The sequence below is a fragment of the Poecile atricapillus genome, chromosome 1 (assembly GCF_030490865.1).
Source record: "Poecile atricapillus isolate bPoeAtr1 chromosome 1, bPoeAtr1.hap1, whole genome shotgun sequence".
NCBI classification, from domain to species: Eukaryota; Metazoa; Chordata; class Aves; order Passeriformes; family Paridae; genus Poecile; species Poecile atricapillus.
In genome coordinates, this window is record NC_081249.1 from 123,514,697 (window position 1) to 123,534,973 (window position 20,277).

General features: G+C 44.9%; 1 protein-coding gene across 1 annotated transcript in view; it reads left to right on the plus strand.

Annotated features, from left to right (window-relative positions):
- Positions 1-293: 293 nt before the first annotated feature.
- The window catches only part of BUB1B (BUB1 mitotic checkpoint serine/threonine kinase B), a 51,707-nt gene continuing 31,723 nt past the window's right edge, over positions 294-20,277 (plus strand). Inside the window, exon 1 of the mRNA XM_058862909.1 lies at positions 294-383. The gene's annotated coding sequence lies outside the window, so the exon portion shown is untranslated. The remainder of the gene's footprint in view (positions 384-20,277) is intronic.

Genomic DNA, 20,277 nt, shown 5'->3' on the forward strand with positions numbered 1-20,277 from the left:
ATTTAGGACAGAAAAATAACGTAGAGAATCAGCGAGTGACAGCGGTTAGCAGAGGGAAAGGGTAGGAACACACGCAAGCAGGAACAGGAACATGCCTTTCAGATGAGATTAACTGCGAGCACATTGTTTATGAAATTATTTCTTTTTCCCCGCCGGCTTCCATTGGTGAAGTGAAAACTACATTTCCCGTGATGCCCCGGGGCGACGCAGGACGGCGCCAATCAGGCGGGGTGGGGCGGAGCTCGGGGCGTGGCCAATGGGGAGGCGGGAGCTGCTTGAATACTAAGGCGGCGGCGATTCGCGGTCATTTTGCTGGCGAGCAGTTGCTGTGTTGGTCGGAGTGGCTCCCACGGCTGGGAATTGTGTGCGGTGCGTTCGGTCGGGTAAGGGGCGAGTCCGCGAAGAGTTCGCGGAGATTGCGAGGCTCTGAGCTAAGGCGGCCTGAGGAGCTGTGGGGTCCGTGGAGGACTGAGGCGGTCTCAGGGGCTGTGAGGTGCGCGGGGCTGAGGTTTGTGGGGCCCGTGAGGGGTGCGCTCCTGCGGGGTCCGGGGTGGGGGCAAAGGAGCTGTGGGCCATGAAGGGTCCTCGTGGATCAGGGGAGTCCTTAGGGGGCTTCGAGGTACTCGGAACAGGTGGCGGCGGTACCCGTGAGGAGCGCTTGTGGAGCCGTGAGGTGTGGGGGTCTGTGACGTTCCTGTGGGGTGGAGGAGCTCTAAGTTGTGAGGTGTGCGGGCCTCTGAAGGCTGCGGGACTCGTGAGGGGTGGGCGGCTGAGGGCTGTGGGGTGCGCGGGGCTGAGGGGATCCATGAGGGGCTGTAGTCTGTGAGGTGTGTGGGGTCTGTGAGAGGCTGAGAACAGAGGCGGCCTGAGGGGCTGTAAGGTGTGAGGTACGTGTGGCTGAGGGGCTGTGGGGGGGGTCCGCGAAGGGAAGTGAGGCTTGTAGGGCGGAGGGGCTGTGGCTGTGTGGGATCCTTGAGGGGCTTTAGGGGATGAGGTACATAGCGCGGGTGGCTGTGGCGCTCTGAGCCGTGTTTTTCCGCCCGGCACGGCGCTGGGGCTGCCCGGACAGCGCGGGGTGCCCGCTCCGGGCGTGGCGCGGTGCGTCCCGGGGAACCAACAGCCTCGCCTCCTCTCGGTGCCAGCGGGGGTCCCCGCCGGGCAGGGATCGAGGCTCGGCTGTGTCCCCCGCCTGCTGCAACTCCTCGCATGACTGGTGAAGGATCAGGGGGTCCCGACTAAGGCTGGCTGAGGCTCCCCGTGGCCGGAGCGCAGCCCCCGTGAGGAGGGTGGGGGTTCTCGGGGCAGGGAAAGGAGCAATCACTGGGGAGGGAGCTGGGTTAATCTTAGTGGCTTTTGCTGCCAAGATTGCCTGCGTGCGTTTCTTCATTGTCAAGACTGGCTTTTTTTTCATGTATTTCCCATAATGCGCAATTAAATGCTGAAGTCCCTCTAAAAGTTTGGTATCTAAGCAGTGTGTTTTGGCTGCACAGAAAATTCGGAGTGAAGGGGCTGAGGAAAGCTGTGTCTGTCAGGTTTCAGGTCAGTACCCAGCCTTACAAGTGTCGGTGTCTTGTGAATGCAGGATTAAAGGAGAGGTGGTCATGTCCCAGGAGGACAGCCACGAGTGGGAGTTGAGCAAGGAGAATGTGCAGCCCCTCAGGCAGGGGCGGGTGATGTCCAGCCTGCAGAACGAACTCAATGCAAGACCTTAGATCTTTGGCAGGGTAAGGATGCTCAAAATGGACGGGGAAAAGAGAGGAAGTTGTGTGTAAGCTGGTGGTTTGTGCCTATTGCAAATACAGCTGTAATGATAGAATCATGAAATTGTTTGGGTTGGGAGGAACTTTACAGATGATCTGGTTTCACCTTCCACTAGCCCAGGTTGGTCCCAGCCCCATCCAACCTGGCCTTGGACACTTGCAGGGCTGGGGCAGCCACAGCTTCTGTGAGCAACCTGTGCCAGGGCCTCATCACCCTTTCAGGGAAAAATTTCTTCCCAGTATCTCATCCAAAGCCACCCCCCTTCGGCTTAAGGCCATTCCCCCTTGTCCTGTCACTGCATGCCCTTGTGAACGATCATTCTCCTTCTAATGAGTCCCTGGCCATGTGTACTCTGTTCAAGTTCAGCAAGCTGATATTGCTAGAATAAGGTTTAAAATCTCTGTGGAGTTTTAAAATCAAGAAATGAAAGTTCTTGCTAAGCAGAGGAATTGGCAGAGGTGGCCTGCTGAAGTGTTTGGAGGGCAGAAGAGGAATGTGAGAGGGAAACTGTTAGCCAGGGAAGGGGAGAGAAGCCAGGCCTTAGTTAAATCTGTAAGAAAGAAGCGTAAGAGTTGAATTATATTGGAAAATACAACCTGAAGGAAGACCTTGTTGTCTGTCTTGTGCAAAGGAGGCATGTACAGCGTTCTGCAAGTCTTGTTTTGAAGTGCTTGTGAGGAAAACAGAAGAGTGCAGATCAAAAGAATTCAAGTGCTGTATCAATGGAATATTTATCCTGGCAACAGGATGACAGAAAGTAGCTTCCAATGGCTTAAACTAAACATCAAAAGCAGCAGCTGTGCTACAGGTGTTTAGGGCTGTTGTAGAGAAGTGATGCAAGACACTGTCTGAAGGGAATCAATGCTGTGAGATCAGGTTTGTTTCATAGGTGCTCAGATAACCCCCAGTGTTGCCATGTTCCTTTGGAGCTGAGAAAAGAAGAATAGAAAGTCATGAGATTGATGCCTGGAAACAGAACACCAACTGTTCCAGACCATGTTAGAATGATAATGTAAAAGCAAAGTCTTGAAAGCCTTGAGGTACCCAAAATGGGTAAAAAAGAGCACTCAGAATTCGATGTTTAGAATCGATAGGATTGGGCAATTTGAGTATCTGGCCAATATTGTCCAATGAGAGGAGCAGTTGGTTAGGGTTGGGTAATCTCCTGCCTGGCTTCTGCCCTCCTCCCCTGCCTTTATTGTGCCAGTGATGACATGGTGCAGAATAAAATGTCCTTGGAGAAGTAACAGGTGAGACATAACAAAACTTGAGGAATGTGTCAATAAGTGCCTGTTCACTGTGGGAAAGAAAGGTGAGAAAGTACTGGGAGTTACACTGAGGCTTTTAACAGTCTACAGATCTATAAATACATGAAGAATACATGAAAGCTGAAAACCTTAGGTGTCAAGATGATGAAAATAATTTAATCTTGTCAATATGAATGTTGTAATAAGTGAAGCTTGGTAACGAAATCTGGAATGAGGGAGGGATGTAGCCAGGCTAAAATTTAGGTAAACTCCAGGAACGTTCTTTTCAGGTAAAAAGCAGTTTGGTTAAATGAATGGACAAGTTCAGTAAAGCACAGGTTTAATATAGCTGAGAAGAGTGATGTGGAATTATTAGTATAAAATTTCTTTTACCGGTCTCTTTGTGCTGCTTATAACATTAATCCTCGTCCTCAAATGCTTCCATATTTCTTTTCATGTCTGCCCTCAGAGTAGTCTCTGCTCTCGTCTTAATGAAATTTCTTAGATTGAATGAAATAAAATATCCTGTTTCTGGCAGAAGATTTGAGGATGTTTAATTCCATTCCACTGAAGGGCAGTGCAAGAATAACCTTTGGTGAATGCTCTGAGTTACTACAACCTGTACAGGGAAGAAGAGGTTTCTCTTATTGGTTTCAAGATGCCTCAGGAAGCAGTTTGGGAAATGATGGATAAAAGGAGTGAGTTTGGGAGGTATTCCCTGTGGGAATACAGCTGGAGAGCAGAAGTGAGAGCACTGCTAAACTCATGTCAGGAGTGGGTGCTGTAACTCTGCTGGGCTGCAGTCCTTGGCAGGCAGCAAGGCCCGTGCCAGTGGTACCCTGAAGAGGGAAGCCGCTGTTAGTGGTGTGTGTGTGTGTTTGGGCTGAATTCCTTGGTAGGCTTCATTCATGTAAGACCCGTACATATCTGTACAGGGCTGATGGCTTATAGTGAAGCAATATTGTTAAGAAACATGGATATGGTTGTTACAATGAATATTGGTTCAGCCCCTCAGCTATTTTTAGCTACAGCTGAAAAGTATAAATGTTAAGCTCTACAATCAATCAACAAATCAACTTCTTGTATGGAAACAAGTGAGTCAATTCAATCACTGCCAGTTCCCACCATGTAACCTTTTTGTGCTGAACCGTCTCAGGGAATTGAAATAGTCAGATGCGAGTAGTGTGTTGTCTGACTAAATTCCACCTCTTCACTTATGGACCTCCATGGAGGGACAGCTGAACAGTAGAGCAGAAATGAGTATACAGTTGATGGATGATATGGACATGTTGCACCTGGTGGTCCAGAAGCCCTTTGAACAGCAAACAGGAATGTAAAGGAGCAAGCAGAAAGAATGTTATGCTTTGTCTAAAGGAAATCACACAAGACTGTGGTTAACCAATGTTGCTAAGAAACCTAAATATTGTGGTTATCACTTTGACAGTGGGAAATTTTACCCAAAGTTGTAGGAGTGTATAAACTGAGCTGTAGAAACTATAAATTTGCTTCTTGCTTGGACCATACAGAGTCCTGTCTCTCAATTGCCATCAGACCTCACAAGCTGTTAAGGGATTTGTATGGTGCTGAGATGGCTTCTGATGGGAAAATTGAAAAAAACCAAACTAGATCTGGTGGTTGTTGGTGGACAGGAGAATGAATATTATTATGGAATTAGGACTACCTTGGCTGTCAAATGAGAACTGTGGCATCTGTGGAAAATAAGAAGCAGCTGGAATACCCAGCCTGAGCAGGATAATGTGTGTATTTATCCCTCAATATGTATAAAACATTGCCTCAGGGTAACAGGAACCGCGGCTGGTGAGGACACGCAGGAGGAGGAGTTCCTTGCCTTTTGGGTGCCAGTGTTCAGCTGCTGGGCTGTGGCTGTGTCAGAAGGGAATTCATCCTGGCAAAGTTTCCATCAAGTTTAATTTTCTGTAGAAGAAAACCTGCAACTGAGCAGAAGATGAGGAAAAGGGAGATGCAGAGTGCAGAGGGGTGTGGGGACTGAAATGAATCCTGAAATTGTTAATGTTGCCTTTCCTTCCACAGCGTCCTCGCAGCACTGTGAGCTCTGGCTCGGAAGTGGCCCACCCCCTACCCAGTTTCACCCCCTATGTGGACGAGTCAGCTCAGCCACAAATAATGTGAGTCTTGAGTCTGAGATGGGAGATTGCATTTGGAATTCTCAAAGCTGCTTCCTAAAATTGGGGCTTGTTTTGCCAAGTACTTAAGCTTCTCCTAAGCTACAAGAATTGCAAAATCTGTCAGCCTGGAAGCAATTAGTGCTGCAGCTTGATGACAGAGGCTTCAGCAGAGGTTGCATAAGGACATGGGAAGTGTTCAATGCTGCTCATGATGTGGAAGCCTATATCATATTTATATATGCTAATGAGTTTAATGGCTTAACTCAGTGTGTTTACACAAAACCACAAGCTACCTGTCTTAGGGTGCTGTTTGCTGTGAAGCAGCTCCAAATTGAGGCAGACTTGTGGCTGATTTTTTCTGTCTTGGGAACTCTGTGCTCAGCATATCTGGAGTTATATTCTGAAATAAGCTATCAGAGTTGCCATGCCAACAGTGTTGCTTAGGTCATGGAGGAGTGAGTGTGCTGCTTGTACAGTGCTCCCTGAAATGCTGATAAATCCCAGGAGATGGGGTGGTTTAGTTAGAGCAGAGGAAAACACATTCTTTTGCAAGGTTGCTCTGCCTTTCTGTGGCTAAAGATGGCCAGGGAATAGACAGGCTCCTTGTGAGGGAGGAGTGGAAGAGGCTGTTTGGAATTGCAGACAGTTCCCACAGGTTGACTTGCATTGAATCAAGGAATGCTGAGGAATGGTGAGCAGCAGGGATTGCACTTGGGCTGCAGAATGGCTCTGACCTTGGCTGTGCCATTGTTTAGTTGATGAATGTGTACAAACTGCATTCCTGTTTAAACTGTAAGATTGTTTCTTTCTCCTGAAAGTCACTGATGCCACACTGGTGAATCTCTTGTCCTGCCAGTGTCTCAGATGTTACTTGCCAAAGGCAGCAGCTTTGCAGAGCAGGGAGAGGGAAGGGGTGGGAAGAACTGAACATCAGGCTAAGTTAGTTCTGAGCAACTTAGGCAGAGTCTTGGTATGTAGGTTTAGATAATGTAGTTGAAATCTTAAAAGTACTTTTTTCTTTTTTTTCTATCTTTGAATCAATTTCCTCCTGGCTTGATGGCCCCCTGCTAGGAACAGTACTTTTAAGACTGGGTATTAACTATTTTAAGTAATGTTGTATATGCTATTTTGGAAGAACTGTGGATATGATAGAACCTCTTGGTTTTTCTTTACAGATGTAGGTCTGCTTCCCCCACCAGCTGCTGCTCCATTTTTCTCTATATTTGATGAATCCTCTACTTTGACAAATCAGAACCAAAGGTAGAATTATTCAAGGCCTAGATGATTTCAGAGGGAAGGAAAAGGGAGGCAGCAAAGCCCTTGCTGTAGCAGCTGAAATAACTGTTTCTTGCAGGGGTGTGTGGGGGTGTGTGTTGTGTTTTGTTTTGTTTTGTTTATATTGGTATTTTTTATTTAATTACTCATAGGCCATGATGAGGAAATGCTTTTCTCTTCTTCATCTTCAACCTAGAAGTATTTAAACTGCTCTATAACCTTCCCTCATTCTGGAGAGCTGTATCTGTGGCTTCCTGTTAGTTCTGTAGAAGAAACTGGTTGACTGAGATGATCCATAGACTTAAACTCTTGGGAGGAATTTGTTGGAGCTGGGAAGCTGCTCCAATAAAAATGTAACTGACTGTAACTTCTTCTTAGTTGTTCAGCAGGTCGTAGCCGGAAAAGTGCCCGTCACCCTCTCACTGTTCTTAAGCCTGTGGATTCTCTGAGTGCCAAGGAAAGCGCAGCAACAGCAGCAGCAGCAGCAGCCTGTGTAAGGAAACAGTTCAGCCCATGGCAGATTTCCTGCCCAGGAGACAGCAGGGCAGCCTGTGCTGCTGTCACACTGAGCCAGCTTGGCTGGACTGGCATCACGTGTAAAAGCAAGGCTTCCAAAGTGCTGCCTGGCATGGCAGTAATGGAACAGGGTGATGATGAGATTATACTGGAAATATCATCTTGTGGCTGTGGCTGCCTCGTCCCAGGAAGTGTTCCAGGCCAGGCTGAATGGGGCTTGGAGCAACGTGTGGAAGGTGTCCTTGCCCATGGTGAGGGGGTGGAAGGTGATGGTCTTTGAGGTCCCTTCCATCCCAGACTGTTCTGGGGTTCTATGATAAATAGAGTTCATGAAGACTGAAAGTCCTGTTCATGTTGGATGGAGGTGAAGTGGAGGAGAGGGAAGGGAAATATTCAGCTTCTAACTAAAGAAAAATTTGTCATAAAATCTGCAGGCTTTCACTGTCTTTTCTGGGTTTTTTTTCAGAATGAGCTGAATGGAATTGAACGTTTGGCTGAGGATGCAATTGTGACAGGCTCCTACAAGAACAAGACCCTTTGTGCCAACCCAGAGGACACGTGTGACTTTAACAGGGCTGCCCACCTGGCCTCAACGCCCTTCCACGGGGTGGTGGCTCAGAGAGTCCCAGCTCCTGCTTTTTCTCAGAGTGAACTGAAGGAGGAAGATAGTCCAGAATCCAGGAGTGCACCTCAGACTCAGGAGACACCAGTGTGTGAAGGAGCATATATGAAGCTTGGAACGTGGCAATGATGGAGCCCCTTGGAGAGTAGCAGTGTGTCACTAGAGGACATGGAATGATTCATACAAAGATGTCTCAGTGGTGTGATCGAAAAAAGAGAGCTTTTATTCTCCTGACTTCAGTATTTATAGATTTTTGAAATTGACCAGGGATTGGATATTTGCTATAGATAAAATGCAGCCAAATTTATCAATAAGAATTTTTTTGAACAATTTGTAAAATTTAGGTGTCGAAACAACCACATCACAGTTAAGGTTGAAGCGTCGAGGCCGGGATCCGTGCTGGGTGAACTCTGAATCAGTCTCTATCTCCCTGATTCCTCCAAGTTCACCCAGCGATCAACCACAATCCAGAGAGGTCACGAGCTAGCTCAGGAGCTCTCCAAGAAGTCCGGAAGACCAAAAGGACATCTTCCAAACCGCGGCAAAAATTTGCTCATAAAATCTGAGTGCACGAAGAACCCACGTGAAAAAAAGGCACCGTAACTATCATCTGGTTGAGCAGGGCGTTTGAGCGTTAATGAGATATGATTTTATCATGAAGTGAGTGTGGACCCCAAGGCGGCTGTTCTGTCTTCCTGCAAGGGAAACTGTCGGCCACGGGGGAAGCGTGTGGAAAATTCCCAAAAAAATCCTGTCAAAAAACCCAGAATTGAAAGTTGTCAGGAGGGGAGGGGGACTTTTTGAGAAAGAAGCACAGCTCACCTCATAGTTCCAAAGGGAAAGTTCTAGTGGGGAATGCATAAGAGTCATTCCCAACTCCTGTTAACCCAAAATCGGGTAAGAGTGGTTTTGGGGAGGAAATCTTGGGAAAGGGACTTGGTTCACCCAAAGGGAGAGGTTCCGGGAATGCGCCAAGGAATTCCCAGCTCCCAAGTGGTTTGAGGAAAAAGGGGGAGTGTTTTGGGATAGGAAATTCAGATCACGTTGTAAACCCAAGAAATTTAGTAAGAACTTTTCGGGAGGGTGATAAAAATACCCCGGTCATGTCAAGACTGAAACCAGGCAGAGTTTCAGAGGTTGATCTCAGGCGGCTAGGAAGGATGGAGACGTTCCGGTGGGTTCAGTAACTGGTAAACCTCCCAGTCAGGTCTGAAAAGTCGGTAAGGTTCAGGAGGCTTGGTAAGAAAGTCTACCTGGAAATGTCCGGCAGAAAGGGGATAAAGGAGAGCTCGTTACCAGTCTAACATCCTACAGGTTGGTCCCCCACTGGATCAGTAAACTGGTAACATAAGGTAAGAAAAAATATATATAAGAGCACGGTACTGGGTTTTTTTAGTTATTTTCTAGAAATATTTTTTTTGTTTTAAAAATACGGGGTTGAAAAAGAGCAAGATCCAAAAAAAGACCTCAGAAAAAACTTCTGTTAAACCAGAAAAAGGCATACCTGACATCCCCTGAGACAGCCCCTTGGGGTAGATGTTGGAACACTGGGAGGAGTCCCCTGCAAGAAGGGGAAAATCCAAGGAAATGATGGTTCATTTCTGTGTAGAGCTGTGGGGAGGAAAAGAGATGAAAATTTGTGGTATGGCCTGTACTTGGAACATTTGAAAAGTGGACATGTTAGGCTTTGCACATGTACATAGATAGCAAGCAAAGCAAGGAAGAAGGGGAGAGTGAATGTGCTGAGTTGTGGGAGAGGGCGGAGATTTGGATGTACCCTGTGAAGACGGATAATTCTGCCACAAACCAGGGCGAGATGTGGGAACCTTTTGTCCACCTTCCTCCACCCTATCTGATGCTTATACCACAACCAAGGCAGGCACAGGCAGCACCACTAACACACCCAACTCAGCCGCTTTTGCCAGCTTCGGCAACACAAGCCCCTCCATGGACAGTGACAGCACCCCTGCCAGAACAGCAGCAACTTGGGGAAAAATCACCTCATACCAACTCTCCCCTGAAACACACAGCACCTGAGCTGGACTCAGCAAGCCCTCCCAACTCACTCACTAACCCTCCACCGAACCCGCAGATAGCGATCTCCACACCACCGGTCAGGAGAACGCGTTGAAAGGTAAAAAAGACAAACTGGGAGGACAGTGAAAACGAGGATGATAGACACAATTTGTTCCCACTAAGGGAAGTGCCGACTGCCCCAGGTATTCTCGGATACGTACACGTACCGATTAATACTGGAGATGTAAGAGCATTCAAAAGGGAAATGGGGAAACTCATGGATAACCCATTAGGGGTGGCAGACAGGCTAGATGAATTTTTAGGCACCAGTATCTATACTTACAAAGATATAATGGCCATACTACAATCCTTGTTAAACAACGAGGAGCGAGAGTTAGTAAGACAAGCAGGAATGGGAACGGAGGAACCCGCATGATATTCCAGGGGAACAAAAATGGCCAAACCAGAGACCAACCTGGAATGCCCAAATAGAAGAAGGGAGACAGAACATGATTGACTTAAGGAATATGGTAATCCAAGGGATCAGGAAAGCAGTTCTGAGGGGTCAAAACATCAGTAAGGTATTTGGAGAATGTAGAAAAAAGGATGAAACCTCAACTGAATGGTTAGAAAGATTTGAGAAAGGGTTTGCAAATGTACTCAGGAACCGATCCCAATTCTCCGATAGGAGAAGTATTATTAAAAACCCAGTTTGTGGGAAAGGCATGGGAGGATATTAGAAGAAAGCTGGAGAGAATAGGTAACTGGCAAGAGAAAGAATTACAAGAGCTACTCAGAGAAGCACACAAGGTGTATATGAGAAGAGAAGAAGAGCAGCAGAAGACACAAGCAGAAGTGCTAGTGGCTGCGGTCCGAAAAGCACAAAAACAAGAACGTCCCCCCGAACCAGAGAAACCAGCGAAAGACAATATTCAGGGACGCCAAGTGCCCCCAAAGAAAAAGGACCTCAGCTATCAGATGGCTCACGTAAGGTGTCACTACTTTAAAAAAAAAAAGGAGATCTAAGGAGCAGTTGTAAACAAAAAGAAATAGACCAGAAAATGTTCCAGGAAGATTAGCGCGGCCAGGGGCTTTTTATTTTAGAGTCCAGAACATCGAGAGAGCCATTGGTGAAAATAAAGGTAGGACTCAAAAAGGAAGTCATGGAGTTCCTTGTGGACTCCGGGGCTGAAAAAAGTACATTTAAAAAATTGCCACTGGGCTGCATAAAAAGCAACTGTAATTAGGGCAAAAAACCGTTCAAGGTTCCAGTGGTAAAGGATGTGGAAATAGAATTAGATTATAAAATTTGTTTAAAGGATATGCTGGTAGTAGAGGAGGCGGATTACAATTTGTTAGGGAGAGACCTTATGGTTTCCCTTGGTGTAAATCCATCCATAAAGGATTCACAAATAGTAGTAAATTTATATAAGTTATCAGCTAAAGACAAAAAAGAAATAAATCCTAGTGTTTGGCATACCCCAGGAGAAGCAGAAAGATTGGAAATGGAACCATTTAAAAGAGTAATTGAAATAGACAGACCAGAGGACCCCATAAGGATAAGGCAATATTCTATTTCTATGGAAGGAAAAACGGGGTTAAAACCTATAATTGATGATTTAATAGCAAGAGGGACCCTAGAACCATGCATGTCCAGACACAGCACCCCTATACTTGCAGTGCAAAAAACAGATGGAAGTTACCGATTGGTACAAGGCCTCAGAGCGGTGAATGAAAGGACAAAGACAGGGGTCCCCGTGGTAGCTGATCCCCATTTGCTTCTAAGCCAGGTGTCCCAAAAGGACACATGGTATAGTGCAGTAGATCTCAAGGAGGCTTTCTGGACATGCCCCCTAGCCGAAAGCAGCTGGGATTACTTTGCATTTCAGTGGGAAGACCCAGAGATGCACAGAAAACTGCAGCTCAGGTGGACATCTCTACCACAAGGTTTTGTTGAAAGCCCGAATTTATTCTGTCAAGCCTTAGAACAATTACTAAGCCAGTTCACCTCAACGGAAGGTACCAAGATATTGCAGTATGTGGATGATTTATTGATGGCAGGGGAAAAGGAAGAGAAGGTGAGGTCTTGCAGCGTAGCTCTGCTAAATGTCTTGAGAGACAAAGGGTTATAGGTATCCAGGTCAAAGCTGCAGTTTACGGAACAGGAGGTAAAGTATTTGGGACACTGGATTACAATAGGGAAAAAGAAACTGGATCCCGAACAAGTAGCGGGTATCCTAGAACTCCCTCCCCCATAAACCAAAAGAGAAATGAGGCAACTGTTGGAGTTATTCAGGTAGTGCCAGCAGTGGACTGAGAGATATAGCCAGAAAGTGAAATTCTTGTACGAGAAGCTGACTACAGGTAAACTGAGGAGAACAGAACAAGATAATATGCGATTTGAAGAACTAAAGGAAGCATTGATAACAGCACCTGTATTAAGCTTACCAGATGTACAAAGGCCATTTCAAATCTTTATAGATGTTAACAATCACATGGGTCCATGGAGTATTGACACAGGATTGGGCTGGGAGTAAAAAACCTGTAGCATATGTTTCCAAACTACTGGACCCTGTAAGCAGGGGATGGCCAACTTGTCTACAGGCAATTGTGGCAGTAGCTTTACTGGTAGAAGAGGCAAAGAAAATAACCTTCAGGGCTCTCCTGGTAGTGTATACTCCTCACAATGTAAGGAGTATATTACAGCAAAAAGTGGATAAATGGCTCACCGATGCCAGGCTTCTGAAATACGAAGCAATATTGATTAACTCCCCAGGGTTGGAGTTAAAGACCACAGCAGCTCAAAATCCAGCTCAGTTTTTGTTTGGAGAAGCAAAGGAAAGCCCAAGTCATGATTGTGCAAATCTAATTGAATTCCAGACAAAAGTAAGACCCGATTTGGAAGAAGAGGAATTAGAGGAAGGGGAAAAATGGTTTGTGAACGGTTCAGCAAAGGTAGTTGAAGGGAAAAGGAGGTCGGGGTATGTGGTCATAGATGGCAAATCAGGCAAAGTAATCAAATCAGGACCTTTAAGCGCTTCTTGGTCAGCTTAAGCATGTGAATTATGCGCAGTACTGCAAGCACTAAAGAAATTAAAAGGAAAAAAGGGAACTGTGTTCACGGACTCCAAGTATGCTTATGGGGTGGTGTACACTTGGAAAAATCTGGGAAGAAGGGGGGCTAGTGAGTGCCTGGGAGAAAGGACTGATACATGAATTGTTAAGACAGATCCTAGAGGCAATTAGAGGTCCCGAGGCAATTTCCATTGTACATGTAAAAGGCCACCAGGTGGGAATACAATTGTGAACTAGAGGGAACAATTTGGCAGATCAAGAAGCAAAAGGGCTGCCCTCCTTTTAATAAATACCCCAGAAATAGTAGAAAAAGGACCACTGAACTATCAGGGCAGACCCTCTCAAAAAGAAATAGCAAACTTTGAAAAAATAGGCGGTCAGTTGATAGATGGAAGGTGGAGGTTGCCAGATAGCAGAGAATTGGTATCCAAAGAATATGCAAGAAAGATCCTGAACAGACTGCACCAACAGACACATTGGGGAACACAAGCCCTATCTGAACAATTTTTGAAGTTTTTCAGGTGCAAGGGAATTTATGAAATAGCAAAACAAGAGATACTCGGGTATGCCATATGCAGAAAAATAAATCAAACTAGGGCATGACAGGTGCCCCTAGGGGGATGGCCGGTGACATACAGACTGTTTGAAAGAATCAAATTTGATTTTACTGAATTACCTAAGGTAGGGAGATATAAATATCTATTGGTAATAGTAGATCAACTAACACAGTGGGTGGAGGCTTTCCCAGTGCATGGGCAACTGCCCAAGTAGTCTCCAAGGTAATCCTAGAAGAAATAATACCCAGCAATGGTATAGTAGATTACATCAATTCGGACCAAGGCACACACTTCTCCTCAAAAGTTATTAAACAATTAGTAGAAGCTTTAGGAATCAGGTGGGAATATCACACCCCTTGGCACCCTCAGAGCACAGGGAGAGTAGAAAGAATGAATCAGACTGTGAAAAATCAACTGTCAAAATTAATGTTAGAGACAAAAATGTCCTGAGTCAAATGCCGCCCTTTGGCTCTACTAAGTATTAGAACAAAACCACACTCAGAGGTGGGGTTATTCCCCCTTCAAGATGCTATATAGGATGCCCTACAGGCATGGGATGCCAGTCAATCACCCCAACATTGAAGATAATCAATTACAACCATATTTAATAACCATTAACCAAAATTTGCAGGAATTACAGAAGAGAGGACTTATAACCCAAAGCACTCTCTTAGGATTCTCAATCCACCACATTCAACCCAGAGACACGACCTGGAAGGAAGTCCCGCTAGCTCCTTGCTGGGAAAGCCTGTTCCTCGTTTTACTGACCACCGATACAGCTGTTGCACTGTAGAAAAGGGTTGGATGCACGCATTGCGAGGAAAGAAAATCGAACCAGAGAAGGAGTCCGAGTAGAGAATAACCTCCTCTCCCAGAGACTTGAGGATAAAACTGCAGCGACATGAATGTCCAAAGAATGCACGATAAGTTCTTCAAATCCCGAATGTCCTTGTTATCCATTTATACGTTTTAAGTATAACTATTGTAACGAGATTTGGGTGGTGCATTGCAAAAGAGGGAACAGAGCGGGAGGGTTGTGTAATAAGTGTTTAGAGGCGGAGCAAAACTTGACCAGTTTTATCTTAGTACTCACTACAAAATCTAGGCTTACTAGAGTTAGATTCTCCACTGTGGTATCAGTTATACAAAAAGGAGATAAGGGGAAAATTGGATTCACAAGCACAAGTTTTAGCAATCGAGTGTCTGTCTTGGTTCTAGAAGACAGGTGTCTGCTAGGGAGAGCAGGAGCCTCCCTTGGGATAAAAGAATGTAGACCCCCTCCCTCCGAATTATTATAATTTTGAAATCAAGGGGGCTTTCAGGCAGAGATCTGGGGATAGGAATAACAGTTCTTTACTAGTATAACCAGGCAAATAAACAACAATAACTACAGCAATAACAAGAAAACAGAACCAGGGACCCCGGGACAGCTTTCTCGGCAGAGACGGGATGGAGGAGAGGCTTTGTTTTCACAAACCCCTCGGGCAGTCAGTCCCGGTGCTCCTGCAGGGCTCTGAGGAAACAGTCGGCTGGGACAGCAGGGACGAGCTGAGATCCTCGGCTGGTGGATGAGGTGGATCAGCAGGGATGAGCTGAGATCCTGGGCTGGTGGATGTGTATCAGCAGCTCCACGGCGATGCCTGGCAGGACAGGGGGTGCGAGGCCACCAACAAAGAGGGGAGAAGGAGAAGCAGCAGCTCCGCGACCCAGCACACTAACGTCCTTCCCTGAAGCCGAGGAAAAGCCAGCTAAAAAACTGTCCCCACCCTCCTTTTTCTGCCCCCTTCCCCCCCCACCCTGGGCCCGGCCACTCTTTGTCCTTTGTGAGCACCCCTAAGTACCGGTAGTTAGGTTGTCCCAGCACATAATGGGTAAAAATTCCCTGGCAGGTCAGAACACAAAAATAAAATAAAAAAAAAAAAAAAGAACACCTAACTCTCAACAGTGTCGGAAAGAAAGCAAAACTCCCTGTTCTGCTGAAGCTGTGAAACTATCTAGGTGAGGTGCCTTTAAGAGATGGTACATGGCTCGATGAGGCCATGATATCCCAGGAAGGTGTTCCTGCTGCCAGGAAGATGGCTTACCCCACCACCGGCTCAACCCGGTGGGCGAAGGGAAAAGCAGAGGAACATACCTGTGGGTGATCCTGACAATCCTGAGCCTAGCCCTGTACTTGATGGGTGACCTGCATTCAGAGAAGCTGCAGAGTGCTGAAACACAGACCCTGATGGATAAATGTAAATTGTGCCTCGAAATGGTCTTAAAGGAACAGAGGGAGACAGCAAAAAAGATACACTGTGATAAATGTGGCATTGGATAAAAATTCGTGAAGGAGAATAAAGAAACATATTTATAATAATGTAAAGATATAAAATGTAGTATGATCTAAAGATTCCTTCCTGAGTCAGGCGGTAACGATCCACAGTGACGCTTATCAGCCCGAGATAAAGAGCAGGACACAGTCAATCAAGCCAGACAATGAGAGTAGCCCGGCTGAGATATCCATCTGCTTCGCACCCGACCTGGACACTCCACCCCGGGAGTCCAACCAAAAGATGCAATCAGAAAGCACCCAGAACCATTGGCATGTGAAAGGACTCTGACCAGTTGACTATTGACTCAGCTCAACGGATCCGGGAAATCTATTCAACCGCACATCTAGACTCTTTGTTGGACTATGCCCACTCCGGGTTTTGCCTCAGGATACGAAAATCCTTATAAAAACCCCGGACTGCAATCCCTCCTTCGTGGATTTGGGAAAATCTGTACCTCTGGGTGCAGACCCCTGTCCACCCGGTGCTGCGCTGATTTATTTATTGTGTTTTTTTCTCTCGTTGCTTATGATTGAAATTGTTTTATAATAAATTGCTTTTTATATTAACCTTATTTTGCTATTACGTTTATAACATACACCAAACCTCGAATAACTGTCCAGAAAATGCAGAGAGCAGAGATTGCAGATATAATGGCACTTGGTTTAAAATATGTGAATGGGAAGGAAAGACAGTTTGTCATAATCCTGTTGTGAGATCAAAAAAAGATTGGTCAAGATTCTCTCTAAGGAAAAAAATAAAAAACCATCAAAGACATAAACAAGATCTTAAGCAGATAGTGGACATCCCGGTTTGCCAACATTGCAATCGCACCGTCTGGATCAGAGGTAGGAAAGATTCCATTTTCATGTCCTACTTCCAGGTTAATGAATTATGATAAGAGTAAGCTAGAAATGTGCATGATGAAAGGGAAGACCTATTGGGTGGGAAAAACTTAGAATTTGGGAAACTAACATCCAGTAGTGATCCTGTTGTGTTAGATCTCTTAAAGGAGAATTATGAAAGAGTATGTTTAAAATTTGAAGAGACCTTTTGTTTTTCAAGGGGTAAGGAAGGGATGGAACCAGAAAAGAAAATAAAACAGGTAGCAATGGAACTAAAAAGACAGGAGGCAGAGGCTAGAAAGAAAAGATTAGAACTAGAAAAGCTAAGAACCCTGAGTGAGCAATATGAACAATTGGAAAAACAATATAATGCATGGAGCTTACCAGCATCAAATAAAAATTTATTTATAGATTTGATGCAAGAGATTGCCACAGAACTTGAACTCACAAACTGCTGGATATGTGGTGGGTTAAAATCGGCAGAAAAGTGGCCGTGGAAAGGGGAAGGATTAGCTCCAGAGCAGCTCCTAAAATGGGATGACATGCAAACCTCAAAAATCATGCCAAGACCTGAGGGGTGAGTTTTGGATGACAGGATCATTGAAACTCTCTGCATTAGCAGAGAAGAAAAGGAATACACTCAAGTGGTAGGGTATACTCCATGTATATCCACCCTAACAATAAATTCAGAAAGCAAAACCAAAGTGTGGCAGCCAGAAACCCCTGCAGGCTATTGGAGCCGTGAGAAAAGTATGAGCTGTGAATAGTTAGATTCTGTGGGGTTATGTTGGTATAAAAGCACTGGAGCAAATCCTTACCAATCCCTAGACAATTGAAAGGAATTCTGGGACAAGGCAGAAAGCATTAATATGAAATGGAATGCCCCTAATGGAATATGTTGGATTTGTGGTAAGAAGGCTTATAGTGAATTGCCCAACAGATGGAAAGGTTCTTGTACCTTAGGACTAATCAGACCCTCCTTTTTTACACTGCCTAGAATCGAGAGCAATCTACTGGGAGCCCCCCTATATGAGACCTTGAACAGGGAATAAAGAGAAAATAAGAAAGTACTTCCAGTTGCAGGAGGGAGTCAAAAATGGGCAAAAGAGGATTGGCTGGCAGAAGGGATTATAGAGTACTATGGTCCTGCCACCTGGGCTCAGGATGGAAGTTTGGGATACCGTACCCCAATCTACCTCCTAAATTGGCTCATAAGATTACAAACAGTAGTAGAAATAGTGTCTAATCACACTTCAGATGCTCTCGAGTTACTGGTACGACAAAACTCTCAAATGCGGGCATTTGTTTACCAAAATCGAATAGCATTAGACTACTTGCTTGCAGAAGAAGGGGGAGTTTGTGAGAAATTCAATAAATCAGAATGCTGCATTGAAATTGACAATTACGGGAACACAATAAAGAATCTGGCAGCAGAGATTTTAAGAAGGTAGCACACGTCCCATTCCAAAAATGGAATTCCATACTACAGGCGTCTTGGTGAGACCATTTGTTTGTTGGAGCGTGGTGGGAAAAAATAATGTTTTTCATGGCTTGTTCGGTTGCAGGGATGGTATTTCTACCTTGTCTCATACCATGTCTTGTCAGGCTGATACATGCAAATAGCAGCCTTGCTTACCGATCCCCAAACGGCCACAGAGAATTCAAAGAAACCTCCAAATGTAACAAAAATCTTAGAGCTAAAAGAGGAGGAGCATAAAGGAAAAGCAGCTACAATACTGGCAAAATTTGAGGCCCCAGTGAAAGATAGAAAAGGGGAATATGAGAGCTATTGCATCCAAAGGGAAGAGGAAGGAAAAGATAATATGACCTTGTCCTAAGAATTCAAATTTTATAAAGATAATACAACAAACATCAAATTATAATAATGATATAAAACGGCGAAGGTTTGTAATATATGGTTGTATAATTTGTGTTTTATTGTATATGTATATAAGCAGTAAGAAGAAATATAAACTGGTTACATGTATCAAACACACATGCATAGCAAGGAGTTGCAACACGACAGCCTGGAGCTGGAGGAGAAGGACAATTTGCAAAAGAACAGAATGGCACCAAGGAGAACAAGGCCCACCCAAGTAAGAGCAGGGCGTACTAACGACTCAGTGATTTACGCCTGATACCGGACTGATCTGGTTCTCCAGACCATGCATTTCAATACTCAGTTCCCAGTAACTCTCCCCATCCTGTGGAACTTCATTAACAAACCAAACAGAAAATATCTCTAGATCATGCATCTCAAAACTCAGTTCCTGTAAAGCCACTCAAACCTTTCCTCCCTTCTCAGAAATCTAGTTAACACACTTACAGTAAATATGAATATGCAACAAACCCTGGGAAAAAGAACTGTACAGCCTCAGGCAGTAGAAACTGTATAAAAACTCACTCCTCCAAAGGACAGACGGTGAACTTGGAGGAATCAGGGTGGTAGAGACTGATTCAGAGTTCATCCAGCAGCGATCCCAGGCTCGACACTTCAACCTTAACTGTGATTGTGGTTGTTTCCATAACTAAATTTTACAAATTTTTCAATAAAATTATTATTGATAGATTTGGCTCTATTTAATTTATAACAATAATTGTTACCACCTTTGCAATGACACTGGTCATGCAAAATATCCACCAAAAGACATTTCTTAGAAGGAGTATGTAAACATCTATGTTTATAGTTACTTTCCTGGGAAAGTGTCTGTAATATGTGTTGGTATAATTCACGTATTAAAATCAGGTATAAAGCATTTTTTTCTTGTATAAAACACAAATGACTTGGGATTGCAAAAGCTGCTGCTGAGAACTGAGGAAGAGGAGTAATTTGCAAGATGTTATAAATGCAAAGGCAATTTCGTGATATGAGTTGAAAAAGAGAAATTTATTAATAAACAACAACAAGCGAAACAGCGATAAAAACCCACAATAAAAAGATCAGCGCAGCGCTGGGTGGACAGGGTCTACACCAGAGGTATAGGTTTCCCAAATCCACGCTCGAGGGTTCCCAAGCCTCGGTTTTTATAGGGATTTTCTGTCCTTAGGCGAAAATTCCAAGCAGGTTCCATTCACCAAGTGTCCTTGATTGTCCAGTGAATGGATTTCCTGACATGGAATAATGACATTAACTAGTGTCCGGACAGAATCTCCTCATATGTAAAGGAGATTCTGTATGTATTGCAACGTTAGGTTTTCATGGCAGGGTGGTGGAATCCGGGCTGGTGCCGATGGATATCTCGGCCGTGCTTTTCCCCTTTGTCTTTCCTGATTGCCTTTTCAACACCGGGATGTTCAGGTCTGGCGAAGCCTATCTTTTGGAGCTTGTCTTTCTTTCGTTGATCAGTTCTTTTTTTCCTACAGGAATCTGCAGGGCGTTGCTCGGGTCCGGAGGCAGATAATTTCCTGAGCCAGCTCCATTGTCTTTCTGATGGTCCGTGTCCTGTCTGTTTGTTCGAGTTGATGGGCCGGCCTGAGTTCGTTATCTGGGTGTTGCTGGCAATCAGTGGTTTTTCGGAGAAAGCCCCGTTCCGCTCTGAGGAGAGGCCTTTATACATTTCATATTTTCATGTCATTGCAAAACACATTTGTCTTGTTGATATACTTCGAATTTTTAATACAAACAATAATTTATTACACAAGAGAACAAAGATAGCACTGAGTGAAGATGGGTCCACCCAGGCAAGATGGACTCACCAACGACCCAGTGCTTAATGCCTGATACCGATCTAGTCTAATTCCTCAGAACTATGCATCTTAATGTCCAGTTCCCAAAAATCTACTCAAACTCTCTTCCCTTCTCTGAAATCTCATCAACAGATCAGCGGCAGAAATATAAATATGTAACCACACAAGAAGGACAAAAAAACTGAAGCTGCATAACCTCAGGCAGAAAAAACTGTAT